The 20,949-nt window shown below is 34.7% G+C and overlaps 2 long non-coding RNA genes across 4 annotated transcripts; both read left to right on the top strand.

The window, feature by feature from the left end:
- Positions 1–4,353: 4,353 nt before the first annotated feature.
- On the top strand, positions 4,354–5,649 carry LOC121209337 (uncharacterized). The gene is made up of 2 exons (XR_005904455.1): positions 4,354–4,850; positions 4,959–5,649. It is a non-coding gene; the product is annotated as an uncharacterized lncRNA (long non-coding RNA).
- A 2,795-nt stretch (positions 5,650–8,444) lies between these two features.
- LOC121209336 (uncharacterized) lies at positions 8,445–20,218 on the top strand. 3 transcript variants are annotated; one of them, XR_005904453.1, is made up of 6 exons: positions 8,445–8,663; positions 9,966–10,045; positions 11,332–11,429; positions 18,570–18,640; positions 18,752–18,795; positions 19,779–20,218. It is a non-coding gene; the product is annotated as an uncharacterized lncRNA (long non-coding RNA). The 3 variants fall into 3 exon arrangements; XR_005904452.1 differs by lacking the exon at positions 9,966–10,045; XR_005904454.1 differs by lacking the exons at positions 9,966–10,045; positions 18,570–18,640; positions 18,752–18,795; positions 19,779–20,218 and having other exon boundaries at positions 11,332–11,833.
- The last annotated feature ends 731 nt before the right edge of the window (positions 20,219–20,949 follow it).

Below are 20,949 nucleotides of genomic sequence, written 5' to 3'. Positions count from 1 at the left end.
ATGGCATGTATAAGGTTTGATGATTATATAAATACTAAGACTTGTTTAATGAATATACATTAAAGTAAAGAATGATGAATATGTTAAATAGTATAATTATAATAGTAGTATAATTTGGTATCAAATTGATTGAAATGAATTGATTGGTTGGATTGGTCTCGGTTTTAAAATTTGCAGGGAATGTTAGATATTTATAAAAGGGTTATATTGAGCAAAAAAAAAACTTTGGGATTTTGCGAAAAATTCCCTATGTTTCGATTTAATTCTGGTTTGGTCTCGAAGTATGTTTTGGGCTTAGGAGGCCATCTAAAGGACGCCATGACATGTTTTAGTAAATGAATAGTATTTAACTCGTATTAATGGAAAATTAATTCGGTAAACTCAGGTAATGCCTCCTACCCTATTTTGGCGACGAATACGGGTAAGGGGTGTTACATTTACGGCTGCGTCAAAGTTGATTTTACAAAAGCCTGGTTCTAGAGGTCTCCAAATAGTGGTGCACAGATTTAAGGTAGCTTGTACTTGATTGATGTTCTTTAGGTCCTGTAGATACTTTAAAATAAACCTTGCTACCTCTATTCCTGATCTCTTATGGTTTTCATGAATCCATTTGTTTCTAGCAGACCATATAACCCATATGGCACAAAGAAATTTTCGACAGGTATCAGTTTCACTATTGAGCACGCTCCAGGTGAACCAAACTGTAAACTCCCTATGAGATATATTGGCAGGCCATGTGAAATTTAAATTAACCCATATTTCCTTTGTAACAGGCCAACACGAAAGATGTGTTCTCTATTCTCCAGTCCTTCCATGCACCTTGAGCAGACGGCTTCATTTAATAATCGTTTAATTCTTAGGTTGGCTAGTGTAGGTAGGTAGTTTAGAGAGACTCTCCAGGCTGTAATAATTATTTTTTATGGGAGGTTACTCATCCACATCTTTTTGTAGCATTGCCTAGTTTCATTCAGATTGTAGCTATTGTTAAAATTACCATGTAATAGTAATTTGTACCCACTCCTCACTGTATACTCGCCTGTTTGTTCGCCCCTCCATGCCAGAAGGTCATCGTGTGAAATATTAGCTAACGGGATTTGGAGGATTTTTTGAGCAATTTCGATAGAAAAGGCACTTTCAATCAGCTCTGTTTTCTAGGATCTAGTACTGCTATCTATCAAATCTTCTACCATCGATATATTTTTCCTTCTAACCATTTGCTGAATATACAAATTTTCGCCATGCGGTATCCATACGTCAGATTCAATTCTAATGTTGCGTCCATTGCCTACCCTCCAGCATAGTCCTGATTTCAATAGACCCTTTGCAGCCCAGATACTTTTCTAGGTATATGAGGGTAAGTTTCCTAACTCTAAGTTTAAGAAATCAAAGTTCGGAAAATATTTGACTTTTAAAGTTTGTGCAATGAGGGACTTAGGATTTTCAATTAATCTTCATCCTTGATTTGTGAGGAGTGTCAAATTGAATTTTGCAAAACTGCAGTAACCAAGGCCACCAAACTCCTTTAAGTCGCATAGATTGCTCTCCATGAGCACCAATGTATTTCCCGCTTCCTTTGCCTTTTTGCCACCAAAATTTAGCTATTGTTTGTTCCATATCCTCGCAAACTGATTTTGGTAACAGAAAACATCCCATTGTATAGGTAGGGATAGCTTGCAATACAGCTTTTCCCCCTTGTGACAATAAACGCGTACTACAGTAGTCAATTTTCATTTTTATGCGATCTTTAAGATGTTGAAACGCTAACCTCTTCTTTCTGCCCACCATATTCAGCAAGCCCAAATATTTCTCGCAACTATTTGACCATTTAACCCCCAGCCTATTTGAAGTAGAGACATGATTTATATCAGTAGTGTTGTAGCTGAAGAAAATAGTTGATTTCCTGTAATTAACGTATTGTCCTGAGCAAAGTTCATATTCTTTGAGAACTTTCTAAAAAATTCCCGTTTCTTTTTCAGTTGCTTCCCCAAATAAAACACAATCGTCCACAAAAAGGAGATGAGTGATTTGAGGGCCTCTCCTGCTCGCCTTAATTCCTCTCAAAACACATTCCTCTCTTGCAAGTCTGAGTAATGTAGACAACCCCTCGCTGCATATTAGGAACAAAAAAGGACTCAGTGGATCCCTTTGGCGCAGACCTCTCATCGGAGTAAAAACTTGTCTCGATACCCCATTTAGAACAACAGAATACGAGACCGTACTAATGCATTTCATAATGAGTTGTATCCAAGAGTCATCAAAGCCCATTCGAGCCATCATTTGCTTCTAGAATTCCCATTCCACCCGATCATATGCCTTATATCAATCTTTTTTTTCCCTATTCTTTTCTTATTCATAGAGTGAAGAATTTCATAGGCAAGAAGGACATTGTCTGTAATTAGCCTTCCCGAAACAAAGGCACTTTGAGCTGGATCAATGCAGTAAGCCAAAACTTTTTGGAATCTATTTGCTATAGATTTTGAAAATATCTTATAAAAAACTGAATAGAGACTAATTGGCCTAAATTCGAATGGATTTTTTGGATGGAGATTCTTCGGTATTAAAACAATATTCGTATGATTTAGGCACTCGAAAGATTTTCCTTTGTTGAGAACATCTAAACAAAACTCACTTACCTCGTGCCCCACGATATGCCAGAACTTTTAAAAGAAAATGGCTGGAAGTCCATCTGGTCTAGGGACTTTGGTCAGCCCAATACTATTTATTGCTTCCTTTATTTCCTCTTTTGTGTAGCTCGCAGTTAACACCTGATTCATGTTCTCAGTAATACTTTACTTAACACCCGAAAGGAGGTAAATGGTATCTATAACTCCACTTGATTCGAACAGCTTCAAAAAGTACTCTCTTAAAATTTCCCCTATCTCCTCACTCTCAGTTTTGAAAGTTCCTTCATTATCTTCCATCCCTTGTATTTTGTTCATTATGTGTCTTTGTGATGCTTGATTATGAAAGAAAGCTATATTTTTATCCCCTTGATGCAGCCGGTTCGTTCTAGCTCTCTGTTCCCAATACGTCTCATCCTTTTCCATTTCCCAGTTTAATTCTAATTTCACACCAATTATCTCTACTAATATATCATCATCCCTATCCAGTCCATCGAGTTCAGTCAATCTTTCCCGAAGAAATTTTGATCTATTGATACGTTCTCCTTTGATATTTTTCCCCTACCTCTGTAATCCAACCCGTGTATGCTCAAGTTTATCCAAGACACCACCGTTCTACTTTTGCCATAACTTTTTAATTATGTCTTCACACGAAGGCTCAGTTATCCACTATGATTCGAATTTAAAAAGATTTGCCCCAGAGAGTCTTTCGTTTGTTGTTGTTTGGATGAAAATTGGGCAATGGTCAGAGAAAGAATGAGGTAAATGCTGTATCGAATAATCAGAAAATAACTCAGAAAATAACTCTAGCCATTCTTGGTTTGCAACTCCCCTATCGAGTCGTTCTTTTATATTTGTATCCTTAAAATTACCCTTTTCTCAAGTAAACTTTTGTCCACTGTATCCCATGTCAAACAGATTACAATCTTCTAGAGCTTTCCGAAATTCCTCCATTTGCCTTCCATCCTTTGTTGCCCCTCTTCTTTTCTCGTGTACATATATGATCTTGTTGAAATCACCACATAGACACCATGGAATATGATGATTATTCCTTAGTTGACAAGTAGGTTCCATTGGAGTGCCATAAAATCCAGTGAATCTCTATTTCCCCGGGTTATCTACTTCATTGATCTCCACATCAATATGATTATTTGAATAGCTATAGACTTGTACTAAGTCGTTACTATTCCATGCGAGACTTAGTCCACCGCGCGAACCATTAGCTAGGATATCCAGCCCATTATTAAATCTATACTGTTTTCGAACCCTTTCCATTCGAACACAATCCAATTTTGTCTCCATTAAGAAGATAATTTAGGGTTTACAGAGCTTCAAAATGTGTTGAAACCTCTGAATTGCCCAAGGATTCCCCAGTCCTCGGACATTCTAACATAGAATTTTCATTTATTTCGGTCAGCTGGCCATTTGCCAGCCACCGATATAATTTGTTGGAAAATTTTACCATCTTTCATATAAGACTGTATCGGATCAAGCATCATGCTAACCTCCGAATTCCCCTCAATAGAGCGAAAAATTCAAAAAAAGTCTCTTCTTCTTGATTGAATTTCCGCTTTCCAATTATAAATTCAGTTATATTTGAATCACTATTTTCCTTATAGGTTAAACGGTGCTAGCTTCTTTTTTTGTGGCCCAACTGGAGACTTTCAGCTGGATTGTTGAGCCCATCAGCCTTTAAATTAGTTTTAAAAGTATCTATAGTACTATACCAATTAATTTCAGCCTTTTCCATCTCTGTTGTAGGACCCACACCTTTAGAGTTTGTTTTTAGATTATCTGCTGGATTGCACCAGTTTTTGTTTGACTCTTCAACCCCTTTCCTAGCCGAAACTTGAAGCAAAATATTCACCTCATTACTTTCAGATTTTTCCTACTTTTCCTCCACTACCTGTCTAACAGAGCTCTTTTTCAAAACAAACTCCTTCTCGGTTGGAGAAGGCAAGTTCGACTTTTTCGGTAGGAGAGCATCATCATTTATCACCACCTCCTCCCCTGTATACAAACATTGCTTCATTGATTTTTTCCTTATTGATCCAAATATTAAACATTCTTTCCCTACCATGGAGGATTCTGCTTTAAGCGCTAACGAGTAAGGATGCTCATCGTCTGCTTTAGTAGGATCTTCACATTGTATTTCCGAACACTCCTTGACCCCATGGCCTATTCTTCCACAGCCAAAACAGAAAGTTGGGAGGTTCTCGTATTTAAAAGGTAGCCATAATTTCCCTTTTCCACTTGGAGAAACAAAAACTTCCCTTCTTAGTTGTTTTTCAATATCTAAGTTAACTCTGATACGACAAAATTCCCCTTTTATCTCAGATCTGATTACTCCTCCAAAGGTGGATCCAACCGCGTGCATCAAGTCCTTCTTATCATATTCAGGTGGCCACGGACAAACCTTTATCTAGAACGGAGAGGATACCAGTTGGATCTTATTTCGCTCAATGGGTTTCGATAGCCTATCAAAGATGATTAATTGTTTTCGAAAGAGCCATGGTCGTCCTTCCAATACCTGTTCTAAGTCTTCTTTATCTTCGAACGAGATCGTGAACAGGTTTTGTCCTGTAATAAAAATCTCGAACTTCTTCCTTGTTTTTCAGATACTTCGCAACTGTGCCATCAAGCTATCTGGATTATACGTTTTCTTTGTCCAAACCGAACATATCAGCATCGAATTCGTTATGGAGTTACTAAAGAGCTTTTCACTATTAGCTAGATTAATTTTTCTTCAAGAAGATCCAGTTCGCTCCTATCACCTATCAATTCGAAGTCACCGCTTGTCTTCTTCTCGACCACAGTATTCCCTATTTCTTCGAAAAACCTAAGAGAGGACTCTTGATTTATTCAAAAAAAAAACCTAATTTAAATTTGAATAACTAAATTCTTTGATCTAGCTTCAGGCTAAATCAAGTTCGATTGTGGGATTGTGATATTCGAGTCGGTGTTTCAATTTTCTATCTTGGTATTTATTCATCCTTCGGTTTATAATATGGGTGAAAATTTTCTCTTAGTATTATTTTTTGTGTCGATTCAAGTGAGATACCTTATTCGATTCTTAAGGTAATACACATTTTGATTAGGCTACTTTGATTCATAATTGTCATTGTTTTCTAATCACTAGAACTAATTAATATAGTCCAAGTGAGACGGTTAGTTGAGTTATGTTAAAGTGGGTGGATAATCTAATTTAAACAACCGCACAATTGAGCCTATTAGTTAGAGTTAGATTTTTCTAGTTCGTAAAGCTGTTAATGGATTAAATTCTAGAAGTGTCTTTTTATGACTGTTTGATTCGTAAGGATCTATTGTCGAGCTATTCTTGCACTAGATTTGCACGTAAGGAAAAATTGGTGGTTTGAAGCTGTTCTTTGATTGCTTTAACCAATAGATCAATTATTAGAAGAAAATCTACAATCCGGGATCAATTCCAACATTAAAGTTGAAATCACCCTGGAGTTAAAATGATCATCAATTCGATTTTATATAATTGATTTCAAACTTTCTCTATTTGTACTATATTTTTTTTATTTTAGTATTTTCATTATATACAAAAAGCATGACACAAAATTAAGTATTTGGTACAAGCTTGAGGTTTAATAAATTTTCGTCATTTTGAATGGGAAACAATTTTGTGTTGAAGTTTCTTTTACTCTTTTTGCACTTAAGCCTAAAATGTTTGTATTGGATAATGTAATTTGAAAATTTTGTACTTATATATGTTAATAAGTTATCAGTTGGTATGATGAGGTTTATCTTATCTAATCTTGTGGATATAGATAAAGATAGTGTTAAGGATCAGGGAGATTACTTGGATAAGAAAATAACTAATCAAGTATATTTAGATAAAATTTTGGATAAGTTTTCATAAGAGCTTTGGATTAAGGTTGAGTAAATTAAATAGATGATGAAGGCCGTAGTTAAATGCAAGCAAAACAAAGAAAGAAATTCACAATAGTAGAGTGAGTTTTATCAACACCTATTTTCTAAATTTTCTTTCTCGTCCTGCCAACAAAGTAGTATTAGAGTTTGCTTCTATAATGAGAATGATAAACAATGGAATGTTTCCATTCTAGTTTCCTTGTCTCGTAAAAGAAAATTATGAAAATTGGTAAGTTTGAATGAAGGCTCTACTTGACTCACAAGATGTTAGGGAGATTGTACAAAATGGTTATAATTCTCCTCAAATAAGGCATCATTATTGCAAAATGAGAAGGATGTTTTGGCAAAGACAAGTAATAAAGGTGTTGGCTACTATATAGCCAATGAAAAGAGATGGTAAAAAATTAGAAGATGTTTGTGTGATTAAAAAGATTCTTTATTCTTGGATACCAAAGTTTGATTATGTTGATTGTGTCATCGAGTCAAAAGATTGAGACTCTATGACAATTGAGCAAGTAATAGGTGAAATACAAGAATAATAAGGAGAACTTAAGAGACCTTTGGAGCAAGTTCTTGTTAGAAAATTTTAGTTTAGAAAAACAATTTTCAGTCACAGCGAAAATTTAAAATTTTAAAAATCAAGTCGATTTGTGATATTTATAGCAATAAACCTTTTTACAAACAAATACTCGTGCTTTGTATGAGATGGAATTGTATCATTCCCAACTTTCAACCGAACGTCCTTCTCCGCTATCCTCGTACCCTAAATTGTATCGAGTGTGGGCTCGAGCAACACAAGACAAACACAAAACAAGAAACGATTTGATTAGTTTCAGTAGGAAAGTAATTCTCTCAAATAGAAAATGGTAGAAGTTGCAATTCCTAGAAAATAGAATTTATTCTTAGAAAAAAAAATTATGTTTTTAGGTCAACCAGTGTCATATATTTATAAGGAGAGATAAAGGAATCCTAGTTGAATAAGGAAAGCACAAATAATATTTATTTAATAGAAAATACTCCCCTAGCCTAACTAGGAGAGTATTGGGTAGCACACTTTAGTAGATATTACTAGGGTTGCCTCCCCTCACTTATCATATGAAGGGGATTGGACATCTCATGTATTGCGTCCAATTATATGTATTTCCTAAACTTTTGACCTTACACTTTATAATTTAGTCCAATCTAATATTTATTTTTTATTACCAAAATAAATATTAATTAATTAATCAAATTATCTAAATTAATTTTCTAATTAAATATTTTCCTCAACCCAATTGAGATATATATGTGTGAATTTGGTAAAAATTTATGATGCTTTGAGTTGTGCTTATAATGTTTGATGCATTTGAATACCTATGTTCATTTACCAACCTTGTTGTTGCCAAAACTATGGTAGTTAGCATGCTCTTGTGTGCCCAAGGTAGGTAGTGTGGTTTCCATTTGAACTTACTAAGCATTTTAATGCTTATTATCATTGTTTCTCCTACTTGTAAATCTCCAACTTACGGAAGTCATCGAACCAGATTAGTGTAGATCACACACTATCATCGAGATATGTCACATCCCGAAAACCGGGTTAGTAGAATTGGACATTAGATTATAGGTTTGAGAGAAAAATCAGATTTTCAGTCATAGGAATTAAAATAGGATAAAATAAAATTAGTTAATAATAGTAAAAATAATAATTAAATTAAATAATTATGGTATTAATAATTCAGGCATTAGTAAAAAAAACGATAATAATAGCGACTAATTTGGAAATAGTGGTTAAAGTAGAGGTTAAATGTGTAAATTAAAAACTAGTGGTTAAGAGGGAAGCTATTAAAATAAGGGAGAATAGGGGAGGGCTTATAGGGAAAATAACCCATTTTTTAAATATGGTTGGGTATAAAAACCCACACCAATCGTCTGTCTATTTTATTTTGTTTCCATCTATCCTTTTTTTTTCATTTTAAAAATTTGTTAGATTTAAGATTGAAAGTTTTCTCTCAAAAATTTCTGCATCTATTATATTTTCTTGGCATCCAAACACTTTCTATTCTTCCAATTTTCCAAGAAAATCATTCTTTTTTCTCCAGTTTTTCATCTAAACTTAGCTCGTTTTTGCTCAATTGGTACAAATTTGTGGAAGTTTTCGAATTAAAGGTAAATCTATTATTTTCTTATGTATTTAATTTTTATTAGGTGTTTTAAATTTGAATTTTCATAGATCTAAGCAAGAAAATTAAATATTCATAGTTTTAAAGATATTTTTTGCATAAAAATGGTGAATCTCATAATAAAGAGCTAAGAGATATTTTTAAAATAATTTGTAGTATATTTTGACGAGATTAAGAGGTTTACAAATTCAATTTATCAAAATCTTTAAGTAATTTTATGAATTAAATGGTTTTCTTTTGAGAATGAGGATGAATGATGTTTTTTAGAGAAAAATAATTAAAGAAATTGAGCAAAGTTAGATATCTAGATCTAAAATTAGGCACAAGTTAGGAGGTTAGGAGGTAGAAATTAATGATTTAATTAAGTTAAAAAGAAGAAATTAAGCAAAATAGATTGTATGAAATAAGTCGAATAAGTAAGTGTGAGTGGAGAGTTGTTGTATGAACACAAAGAGACAAGCTAGATTGTTTTTGAATGCTTAGTAATATGCATATTTTTGTGCGAAGCTAAAAACGTTAGTAGAGCCTCAACAAATCGGGATAAAGGCAAACATAAAGTTGTCTAGTTCGATGAGCCATAGTGAGCTATAGGTGAGTGCATTTGTATGCTATATTTTAGCATGAATTATGAGATCTAAAGATTCGAAGTGAGGCTTGCGAACCCTCACTTATGGTATGTGAACCTTGACTTCTTCCTTGTGCAAATCCTTGAATTTTTGGTTGAATTGTTGAGAATATATGCTATGTGATTTTAATGGTCAAAATGCATGAAGTTATAATATATATACATGGGTGTAACATCCCAAAAACTGGCCTAGAAGAAATCGCGTTTTGAAATCAAAAGAGATCATCCCTCGATTTGAGTTTAGACTTTGGAAATTCTTAACAAGTAAATTGATTTGGTTCAGTGGTTAAGTGTTCAGGGTATGTGTGTGAGGTTTTGGGTTTGAATCTCGTTTTTGGAAATTTTGTCATTTTGTTTAAACCCGTACCCTTGAACATTTGGCTTATAAGTTGAATTCAGTTAATTGACGTCAATAATGAGCCTAGTGGTTCAATGGTTAAGCTTCTATATAATCATTGGTTTTGTGTTCGAATCTCGGTGGAAATAATAGGGAATGTTTTATTTTTGAATTTTGTTAAAATGTAATTAGTTTCAGTTGGTTATCTAAAACCTTTCAAAAACCTCTGGCACTAGTATTTTCTTTTTGTTCTTTCTTTTTCTATGAGAATTTCTACAATTTTGTTTACGTTCTTCAATTTCTGCATTTTGGTTCCTTATTTTCAGGTGACCTTTTTTTTTATTTTGTTACGCTACACTGATTTTGTATGAGGTCTGACTTCTCTTTCTAGTTAATTCGCTGACCGGTAAGTTCGATTTAAAGTTCTGGTGTCAAAAATTCTTCAACATAACTGCCATTTTGGAATGTTAGTTTTTAGCAATTTGACTTTGAATTAATCATTTTCTTGGGAAATTTCTTGTCGTTTAGGGATGGGAATTCATCCTTGTTGCTCCTACATCGAGTCTATATCAGATGGGTGCTAAAACCCCTCTTTTTTTGTATTTTCAATGTTGAACAATAGGACTATCGACGCCACACGACCAAGGACATGGGTATGTGCCCAAACTGTGTAAGCCACACGGGCAATGACATCGGCGTGTGCCCAGGCCGTGTGAGCCACACGAGCAAGGACATCGACATATGTCTTGGCCATTTAAGCTACACGAACAAGGACATGTGTGTGTGTCCAGGCTGTGTAACTCACTGTCTACTCTTTAGAAACACACGGCCAGGGACATAGGTGTGTGCCCAGGCCGTGTGAGCCACACTGGTAAGGACATGGGCGTGTGCCAGGTCGTGTAACTCACTGTTTATGGTTTAGAACCAAATGAGCAGATGATATAGGCGTGTGCCCAGGCCGTGTGAGCCATACGGGTAAGGACATGGGTGTGTGTCCGGGCTCTATAGCATATGAATAAGATCCAAATTTTATTTTATTTATCCTATAAGTGTTTCCCAACACGAGCACTGACCTTCACAATGTATTTATGATTTAAATTTGATCGTAAGAGGACTATCTAATATTTTAAGACTGATCTATGAATGATATATACGATATCTAAATGTGTTAGACTGATGATGAACAACTTGTGATCTGTACATATATCTGTTATGTTTGAACCTAAGTGAGTAGGATCCGTTATAACGTAATGTGCTATTGTTTATGTATGTGAATTATCGTGTACGATTTGTATTATGTTAAGTTTGTTGGTAAGCCTCTGCGTTGCTCTATTGATGAAGAATATACGATATCTGAACATGTTAGACTGATTGTTACTAATTCTGATTTATAACCTTGCAAGTGACTTCATGGAAAATCTGATATGATCTGTTGAGATTTGATAAGTCTGTTTTACAAAACATGGACTCTCATATTTACTGATTCTGTTATTGAGAGATAGCATGATTTACATGCTTATTACTTTGATTCTACATAAGCATGCCATGACACATTGCATGGGACTTGGGTTGAAGTAATAGGAGGAAGTTTCTAGCAGTTTAATGATCTGCATTATCTGATGGTTTATCCACACTTCTGTTCTGACCATTTGACTGTACTATAGTGGCTTGACCATATATTTGTTCTGGCAGTTTATTTGCGGTTCTAGTGGTATTGTCGACGTTTTTCTGTTGGTGTGATTTGGATGGACGAGTTCTGGGGAACTCTATTTGTTGTGTAGCGGAGTTGGGTAAGAAATTTCTAAAAATCCGCATTATGTTTTCCTGGAAAATATTGCATCTGCATAAACATACATACTTTGTTATGTTCTGCTCTGCTCTGTTCTATTCTGTTCTGTTCAGTATTTGCTCTGCTTTGTACCATCCTATTTTGTTCTACTATATTTAGTTCTGTTCTATTTGAATTGCAATGTTCTGCTCTATTCTGTTTAGCTTTGTTCCGTACTGGTTATGTAACTATTATCTAATGCTTGTGTTACTATGATTTATATATTACATTCTGTTTATTTGTATTTGAGTTTGGTTATACACGGTGCTTGGTGACTCACTCTGTAACACCCCAAACTCGGCCTAGACGTTAGGGCCGAATCTGGCAATGTCACATGAAATGAGATTTGAAATCGAATTTTATCAAGTTAAAATCGTTTCTGTTTATTAGCCTCTATTTATCTTTCGTCAATTTTAAAATTATTTTCCTGTTAATTTGATTCATTTAAAAACATGTTCTGCAGCGGAAGCTTTTAAAATCGTGATATTTAAAGAAAACCGTTCGCATATAGGAAAAAACATTGTTTTTAATTAAACCGAGTTTTCATTGAGTTTTACAGTTTAAAAGACCATGAAAATAGTTAAAATCCAAATTAAGGCAAATAGTCCAATTGTCCCAACTTACATAAAAATAAGAAATAAAAACCATAAATGAAATTAAAGCAGTTCAATAGAAATGTGGTCACCGTTGAGTCCTCCGCTGCACTGATCCGTCTAAGTTTAGGGATTACCTGTACAGATAAACCAGAAAGGGGTGAGTTTACGTAAACTCAGTGTGTAATCCCCACAGAAGACATGCATACAGTCAAACAACATTTATCAATCAATTGCAGTTTAGGGCATAAGCCCATTACAGATTCAGATACAGTTTGGGCCTTAGCCCATTCAGATATAGTTTTAGGTGTAAATTATGGCCTTAGCCCATCTCAGATACAGTATGCATACAGTAGCAGAAATCAGTATCCTACCCACCAGCCTCTACACACCACTTCTGACCATTCCTACACACCATGTGGGGTTTAAAACACCCACCTAGCCCTACACATCAAATCATACCGAATGCGACACATATCAGTAATATTGCAGCTGAGCTGTCAGATAATAGGCATGAAAGCCTTTCAGTACACTTCCTCCAATAATCAATCATCCCACCCTAATGCAGATGCAACTAAACATGCTCAATGCAAATATACAGAAATACATGCTTACATGCTAGAATTCAGTTTTCAGTCATACATACGAATCAGTAAACATGCATAAATTTTAACATGCTCAATACATACATTATATATTCAGGTCACACGATTTATGGTCTAAGTAGCGCTTACCGATCTTACAATAGGATCACAGTCGACTTGGGAGGCCCATGCAAACCTAGAAAATATTATAGCTAAATAGGCCCATATGCCCATGTTGGCCTTGGCCCGTATGGATCACACTGCCTGGCCCAAATTTCCACACACCCGTGTGGACTACTCGTGTAGACCCACACACCCGTATGGCCCACACAGCCTAATTCGGTCAAGCCCGTGTATCGCACACGGCCTACCTAGCTATCACACGGTCATGTTTAGCGTACGATCTAGCCTTCGTCAACCACACAGTTATGTCATTCACACACAGCCTACCACACGGGTGACCACACGCCTGTGTGGCGTATACAGTTTGCAATTTTGGCTTTTGCCAAATCCCTTTTTCTGCATTTTCGAGCACACACCTGGTATCAATTTGTTGTAAACCCACTCCTAAGCCTCTTGAAACCTAAAAACCAGATTAACCAACACCGATTTAACTATTGATTAACGAATTCTGACAAAATGAACTAACAGAATCCTGACTTACTACCAACGAAGAACCTTCGTTAACACTTACTAAACCAAAGCAGCGAGTTTCACTGCTCACAATCTTCGTCTACACCATCAATTGTAATAGAAGTTAGATTCTTAATCGATTATAATTCAACAACTACTACGAACAGAAACAGAAGACTTACGGATCCTGCACCCGAGTAAATCACTTTACTAAACGAAAATATGAATTAGGGAAACAAAAAGAAAAGAAAAAAAAGGGAAATTCCAAAAGAAAAATTGGCAGAATAAAGGAAATAAGACATAAAAAAGAGAGAAATTTTTTGAAAAAGCCGAATAGAAAGAAAAAGGAGGATAACTCACAACCCTGCATATCCCTCAAATCTCTCCACTAAACCCATTACTCAGAATTTTCGTTCAACCGAAACTCTACAAGCCAGCAGAGCAAAAAAAATTACAATCACGCTTGCACAAAGGCTCAAACACAAGACCTCTAGGAAACCCACACTCTACTTAACCACCAGACCAGCAAGCCTATTCTAATGTGAAATTACAAGTTATTAAATATAAGCCCGCTAAACAAATGTAAGACTTCAGTTAGAAAAATACCAAAATTTACCAAAGGCATGGCTTGAACTTGGGACCTCTCATACACACCCAAAACACTTGACCACTAAAGCAAATACACACTTGTGTGTCACATTTTAACAGAAAAAAATAAGAATTTTAGGGCGTTACACACCCTTTGTCTTACTTTTATCTGTCAGGAAGACATCTGACTTAGGATCGGACAGCGTGCGGGAGCTCGGATTATTTTGCACCGAGTTAATTACAATTTAATCCTTTGGATCTGCCAAGTCTAAAATGAAACTATCTAAATCGATTAAAATGAATTTCTGGTTTTCAAAGTTAAAACTCATCCAAATTCGACTTAAACTTCTAGGCTGGGTTTAGGGTAATAAAATGGAATTTATTTTGTATATAGTATATATTAGCGGGTGGTATATATATAATATATAAATGGGGGAGCTGGTAATATATATATGCGTGTGCTTTGGTGCTATATAAATAATATATATGTGAGTGGGGTTGTAATATACATATATATATACGTGGGTGGTTATACATATATTATATATATGCATGGCTTTATTTTATATAATATATATTAATGGATTTTGGTATTATATATAATATATTATATATGCATGGTTCTATTGTATACAATATATAATTATATATAATTATGGGTATGGTTTTAATATAATATATAAATTTATAAGTCTTTTAATGTATGCTTAAAATTTGAAGTGACAAAGGTCACTAAATAAATATGTATGTATATTCGTATATGATTTTGTAATAGTTACAAACGAATATAAGAATAAATAATATAACGTGGACTATTATAACATGCAAATTTTATTGATAATGCGCATTTATGTATGCAGAAACTCGTAAGTAAATTATGAGATTTATGATATTGCAAGTTTTGATTAGTGGCAAAATTATATTATTATGAAATGTTAAGTGTGAGCTCAACAGTAATGCAAGTCAGTTATATTGTGAAATAAAATGTGGTTAAATAGATAAATTGGCAATGTGAACACTTGAAACTGTTGGATATCATTGGTATGTCATACGATTGTGAGTACTCACCCTTTTTATTATGTGTTGGGCATTGTGGCCCGGAGATAGCGTTAAAGAGATAAGGGAATGTTGAGCATAGCTCCATTTACTATAGATAGCGTGATGTGTTCGAAGAGTGTGAGCATGCGTGCTACACTTACATGGAGATAGTGTACGACTTTATGAGTCATGTGGTGTATTTTAGAGACCTGTTTATCTAATGAGCATATAATTTAACTATGCTTCATATTCACGAATCGCCAATATATCACTATGTTGAGTATGAAAATTGTGTTATATGTGTATCGTTAAGGTATGTTTAAATCCTAACATGTCTAGTTTGTTTACTTGTGTTGTATGCATGTGTTCACACTGAGCTTCTGTTGTATGCATGTGTTCACACTGAGCTTTCCCAAGCTCAGCCCCTTACTTTACCTTACAGATGAATAGTTCTCGAGTTAGTGATGAGGGTGGCAAATCGATGATCCATCGCAAGACATTTTCTTTGAGTATGTGTGTTGAGCTTTTAAGCTTCGTAGTGAAAGCAATCTGGGTCGTTCTAAGGGTTTAGTACTAGAATTAGACTTAAACTTTTCAAATAAAAATTTCAACGGGTTGTAAACGGACATTACGGACTATTTTTTTTTGGGATTTTTTAATGTTATAATTGCTTGTTTGATTGCTTATTTGAATGGTTTTATTGCTTGTTTAATGTGATGATAATTAAATGAACTAATAATTTTTTGTAGCTAAGGGAGACCACCGAGTATTAAGGTATGCCTTTACCTTCTAATTGTGTGAATGAAATACTTAATTTAGAAAAGCATGCACTTAGGTCTAATTTCTTATATGAAATATTCGTAGGACAAAACACGTTAGCAAATAAATATAAATATAAATATTTATATTAAATACAAGATCTGAACAAATAATATAAACAAATTTTTATATTTATGTAAAAAAATCATATCTAAACAAAAACAAATTAAATAAATATTACCGAAACGTTTGAAAATTTAGAGAGAAAAAGAAAAGAATTTTTTAGAGTAAAATAAATTCATTGTTGGTCTCTAAAGAATTCCATGGTATTCTTTAGGCTTTTATAAGCATTCAATATGGAGGAATTTTGGAAATTTTCATGAATAAAGATACAAATATGCATTGAAGGAGCCTTTAAATCAATTTGAATAAAATCAAATCAATTTGAAAATCAGTTTGATTGGAATAAAATCAAATCGAGATATTTGTCCTTTTAAATATTTGCTGAGAAAATAAAATACGTATTGGGCTAAAATATCCGCAAGTCTAAAAGGGCCTGACTGGTCTGGACATTTCGCGTCACTCACGTTGTGCGCCTCCAACCTCAATGATTTGGATTCGCACCCCCTACACGCGAGGGAGAGCATTAGTTTAGTCATTCAATAACCATTAAGTTGGTTTACATATATATACAAGTTCCACACTTGATTCCCAATCAATGTAGGACTAATACTTTTCATTTTCCTCAACATAATTTACAAGTAGCTTATTTTCAGCATCAATTTCTCATTCATCACTCAACCATTTTGAGCATATGATATCCGGTTGTAAAGGTCTTATGGGGTAGAACACAAAATCATAATTTTATGGTTCAAAACTCCTCATTTACCAATCGAAAATATGCCTCAAAGATTCTAAAAATCATATTTTTCCAACAATATTCTACAAATGTGTGGTGCGTATGGTTGGTTGGTGTAGTTTGTAAAGTTTTAAATGGAAAGTCACTTCAGTGGCTAATGTGACATTCAAAATTCGGGTTGGATCGTCCCGGTCGGGTTTGGGATGTCACAAGACGGTAGAATTATGTTCATTTTGAGTCCTAATATCGTGACATGTGTATAGGGTCATGATTGTGTAATGGTCATCCTTATAGGTGAATGCCAAGGTTGTATTTATGGCTAAGGTTTGGTTGTATGATAAACTTGGGATATAGCCTAGTTGTGGTTGGTTTTGATCATGTGTGATGCCATTTGAATTCTTGGTTTCTATGATGCATAAGTATTATGTGCTTGAGCTTGAAATGTTGTAACTTGCTATATTAAGATTGGAAAATGGTTAGAGTATGCCTAGATGTAATCATATGGTTAGTGTCATATTGAATGATTGACTTCAAATGGTTATATGTTATATTTGATATAAGTAGGCATGAATCAATGTAACAGCTCGATTTTTAGTGGTGTCAAAAATAGTGGTTCGAGTCTACCAAATCTGGCAAGTCAATTTGTAAATATTATTATTTAATATTTACGAGTCAAATATGGTTTAAAAAAAAGTTTTTGAATTAGTAACTATAATGATTTATTAGGTCAAGTGGTTTTAGAAAGTGAGGTATCGGGACCTCGTTTTTATAAATCGAGCCATAGATACTTTTATAAATATTTACGAAGTGTCGTTAAGATGGTATTAAAGTTTTATTGAAAATTTTTAACGTTTCGATAGCTAATTAATTAAAAAGAACTAAATTGAAAAAAGTTGCAAAACTTGCTAATTAAAATATTTAAGTGATTAAATGGCTTGATTAATAAATGAGGGAGGACTTAAATAGTAAATAAACCTAAATGAATAGGATGAGGAGGTATAACAAAAAATAATAATAATAAAGGTCATTTAATGGCAAAATGGTAACTATTATGAAATTAAAAGTGCAAATTGAATTTCTAAGAGATTTCTAGGCAATTCTTCTCCCATTTTTTGGTTCAAATAGACATGGGGAGATCTCCTTGAGCTGGTTTTGTACATTTTCTTCATATCAAGGTCGAGTGGAAAATCGAGGAAAATGAATTTTTTTTAAAATGCCACTGAATATTGGTATTTCTATAATTTAACCAGGTAAGTTTTTATGAACTGTATTCTGTATAATTTTGATTAAAGTGAATGTTAATTAGTGATTGGTAATATATATATGTTCTATTGTTGGAATTGAATTATTGTTGGAAAAATATTATCGAATTCAATACTCAGTTTGGATTAAACACGGGATTTGAAAACATTCGTGATTTGGCGAATTGACTATAACGCCCCAAAAGTTATATTTTTGTTTCTGTGAATTTATGATACAAATATATGTTTGCTTTAGTGGTTAAGTGTTCTGGGTGTGTGTGTGAGGTCCCAAGTTCAAGCTTTAGCTTGGGCAAATTTTGGTGTTTTTCTGAATAAAGCCCTAACCATTTTAAATAGGCTTATATTTAAGTATTTGTAAAACCATATCAGAATGGGCCTGCTGGTCTAGTGATTGATGTAAGTTGGTGTGTTGGGGGTTTGGAGTTTAAATCCCTGCACAAGTGTGGGAGTTTATTTTTTTCTTGTTTAACCGAGAGAGTTTCAGTCAAATAGGAATTCTGAGAAGTGGGTAGTTGCTGGAGAAAAATAAGGGGAGTTGAGATATTGGGATTTTCAGATATACTTTTGTTTTTCAAATTTCATTTCTCTCCCAAAAGTTTTCTGATGTCTGATTTCCCCTGCCTGCCGAAAATTTTTTCCCTTTTTCCTTCCTCTGCTATTCCAGTATCTGTTTTGATGCACTCTTATTCAACTATTGGATTCAATTGTTCGGTAAGTTCTATTTTGTTTCTATTTTATCGTTCCATAGTTGGTTTTCTGATAAGGGGCTGCTTTTGGTTCTTGCAGATTAGGTGAAGATCAATGAATGATCAATGCTTCTACGGAGATTTGAACGTTAGAGAGTCAGTTCGTTGTCGGTAAGTAACCGAGTTCACTTTTTAATGTTCTAAGGTTTCGTTGGGGGAAAATATTCCCGGTTTAGTTTTCGTTGTGTTTCTGAATTTGGGTGCTGGTAATGTCGATTATAGGTTCTGGAGCGCTCAGGGATCGTTTAAGCTTCAATTGGAACCAGGTGTGTATCCGAAAACACAGAAAATGTGAATCGTAAAAAGTCAAAAAATGAAATTGTCGACGCCACACGGGTGTATGGTCGCCCATATGGTAGGCCATGTGGTAGCACATGGGCGTGTGATCGATGAACTAGGTCGTGCGAGCGTGACATAGGCGCATGACACGACCGTGTGAGGACTGGCTAGGCCTTGTGCGAGACATGGGCTCGACCAATTGGGCCGTGTAGGCTACACGGACGTGTGGGCCCATATGGGTAAACCACACGAGCGTGTGGAATTCTAGGCCAGGCCGTGTGATCCATACGGCCAAGGCCAATTTGGGTCGTGTGGGCCCACACGAGCAGGCCACATAGGCGTGTAAGCCCAATTTTTTGAAATACTCTGAAAGGTTGCTTGGGTCGCCTAAGTCGACTGGGACCTACCGTAGGGTTGGTAAGAGTTACTTGACCCCTGATTACGTGATCTGACTATGTGATAAGTGTGCTCTAGCATGTTACTCTTAGCATGTAGACTGATTCGTATGTATGATCTGTTAATTGAATATTTGCACGTCATGTGTTGTATGTTGCACTGCATCTGGGTTGGGTTATTATATATGGAAGAAGTATTCTGAAAGGCTCCTAGCCTGATATCTGGCAGCACAGCTGCAATTATCTGATTATATGCCACACTCGGTACAGTATGGTGTGTAGGGATGGGTGGATCAATTTTATCCCCACATAGTGTGTAGGGTTGGACGGAGTTAGTGTGTAGAGGCTGGTGGGTAGGACTCTGTTTAATCTGTTTTGTTCGGATTTTGTATCTAAATGGGCTAAGGCCCTAGTATAATTCTGATTCTTCATCTGAGTGGGGCTAAGGTCACACTGTATTTCGTAAAGGGCTCCGACCCAGTTTGATTACGACTATGTTCTGAGGTATGCATGTTTTCTGTGGGGATTACACACTGAGTTTGTGAAAACTCACCCTTTCTATTTAATTTGTACAGGTAACCCCTAGGCTTAACGGTTCGGTGCAGCGGAGGACTTGATGGTGGCCACACATGTTTAGACAATTTTAAACCCAACTTCGATATTTAATTCTTAATAAATTTTTGGGTTGTTTTGATGTAATTTGGACTTTATTTTGAATTTTTAAACTATTTATTAGATTTTAGTCTAAACTCGGTTTTCCTAAAAGCTAAGGTTTTTGTAAATGAAATGGCTTCCAAGAATTAATTGGGTTTCAAAAGCTTCCGCGAAAAAGAAATGTTTTAAATCAAATCAATTAAAACATGTTTTCCTAAACTAAGTAAAAGATAATAATTGGGATGTTTTTAAGGCCTATGTGTTTTCAAAAACACACCCATGTGACATTGCCAGATTCGGCCATAACGTCCAAGCTGGGTTTGGGGTGTTACATTGACGATATTGGAGGAAGATAATGGAAAATTACCCAAGTAAACCAGGGTTCAGCATTTGTTGCGAACTCTCGTGTTTTACTTTCTGTTTAGCTCTCATGAGCTTCTGTTTAACTCATACGAGTTTCTGTTCAGCTTTCGAGCTTCTGTTAATGATGTGCTCAAATTCGTGTCGTTCTTGAAATGGTAAAATATCGGGAGTTGTCTTGGATAATATATGTATATGAAGAAATAGTAAGAGAATGATATGTATTGTGATATATATATCAATATCTTGATATGTTGATACATGGAAATTATGTAAGTTGAGACGAGTAATAAACTCAAGTGTGACATATTGAGATAATAAGATTTGATGTTGAAATTATATGAAAAATGTTCAAGTACGCTAACAAGTGTTGTTGTTTGATGCTTAGGCAAGTGCCAAGCTTTTGGTTGAATGGTAAAATGTTTAATTATAGATGTATTGAAATGATAAGTGCACAAATGAAAATATACTTGTGCTTATGAAAGAGTGGAAAGTTTTAAGTTATACAATTTCTTATGAAATGACTTATTATGTGATTAATTTGAAAAGGGCTATGTTTGCATGCACTAGCTTGTGGCTGTGGTGGTATGATATGCTTATGACTTGTATGTTATGCATATGGAATGGGTGTGACAAGTAAAGAAATACAATTGTGAATAAAGAAATTTGGAAGATTATAAAGTTGTTTAAAACTCTACTATACTTGGGATAATATGTATAAGAGATGTTATG

This window comes from Gossypium hirsutum, chromosome A11 (genome assembly GCF_007990345.1).
Source record: "Gossypium hirsutum isolate 1008001.06 chromosome A11, Gossypium_hirsutum_v2.1, whole genome shotgun sequence".
In the NCBI taxonomy this organism is placed as follows: domain Eukaryota; kingdom Viridiplantae; phylum Streptophyta; class Magnoliopsida; order Malvales; family Malvaceae; genus Gossypium; species Gossypium hirsutum.
This window is presented reverse-complemented; position numbering and strand designations above follow the sequence as displayed.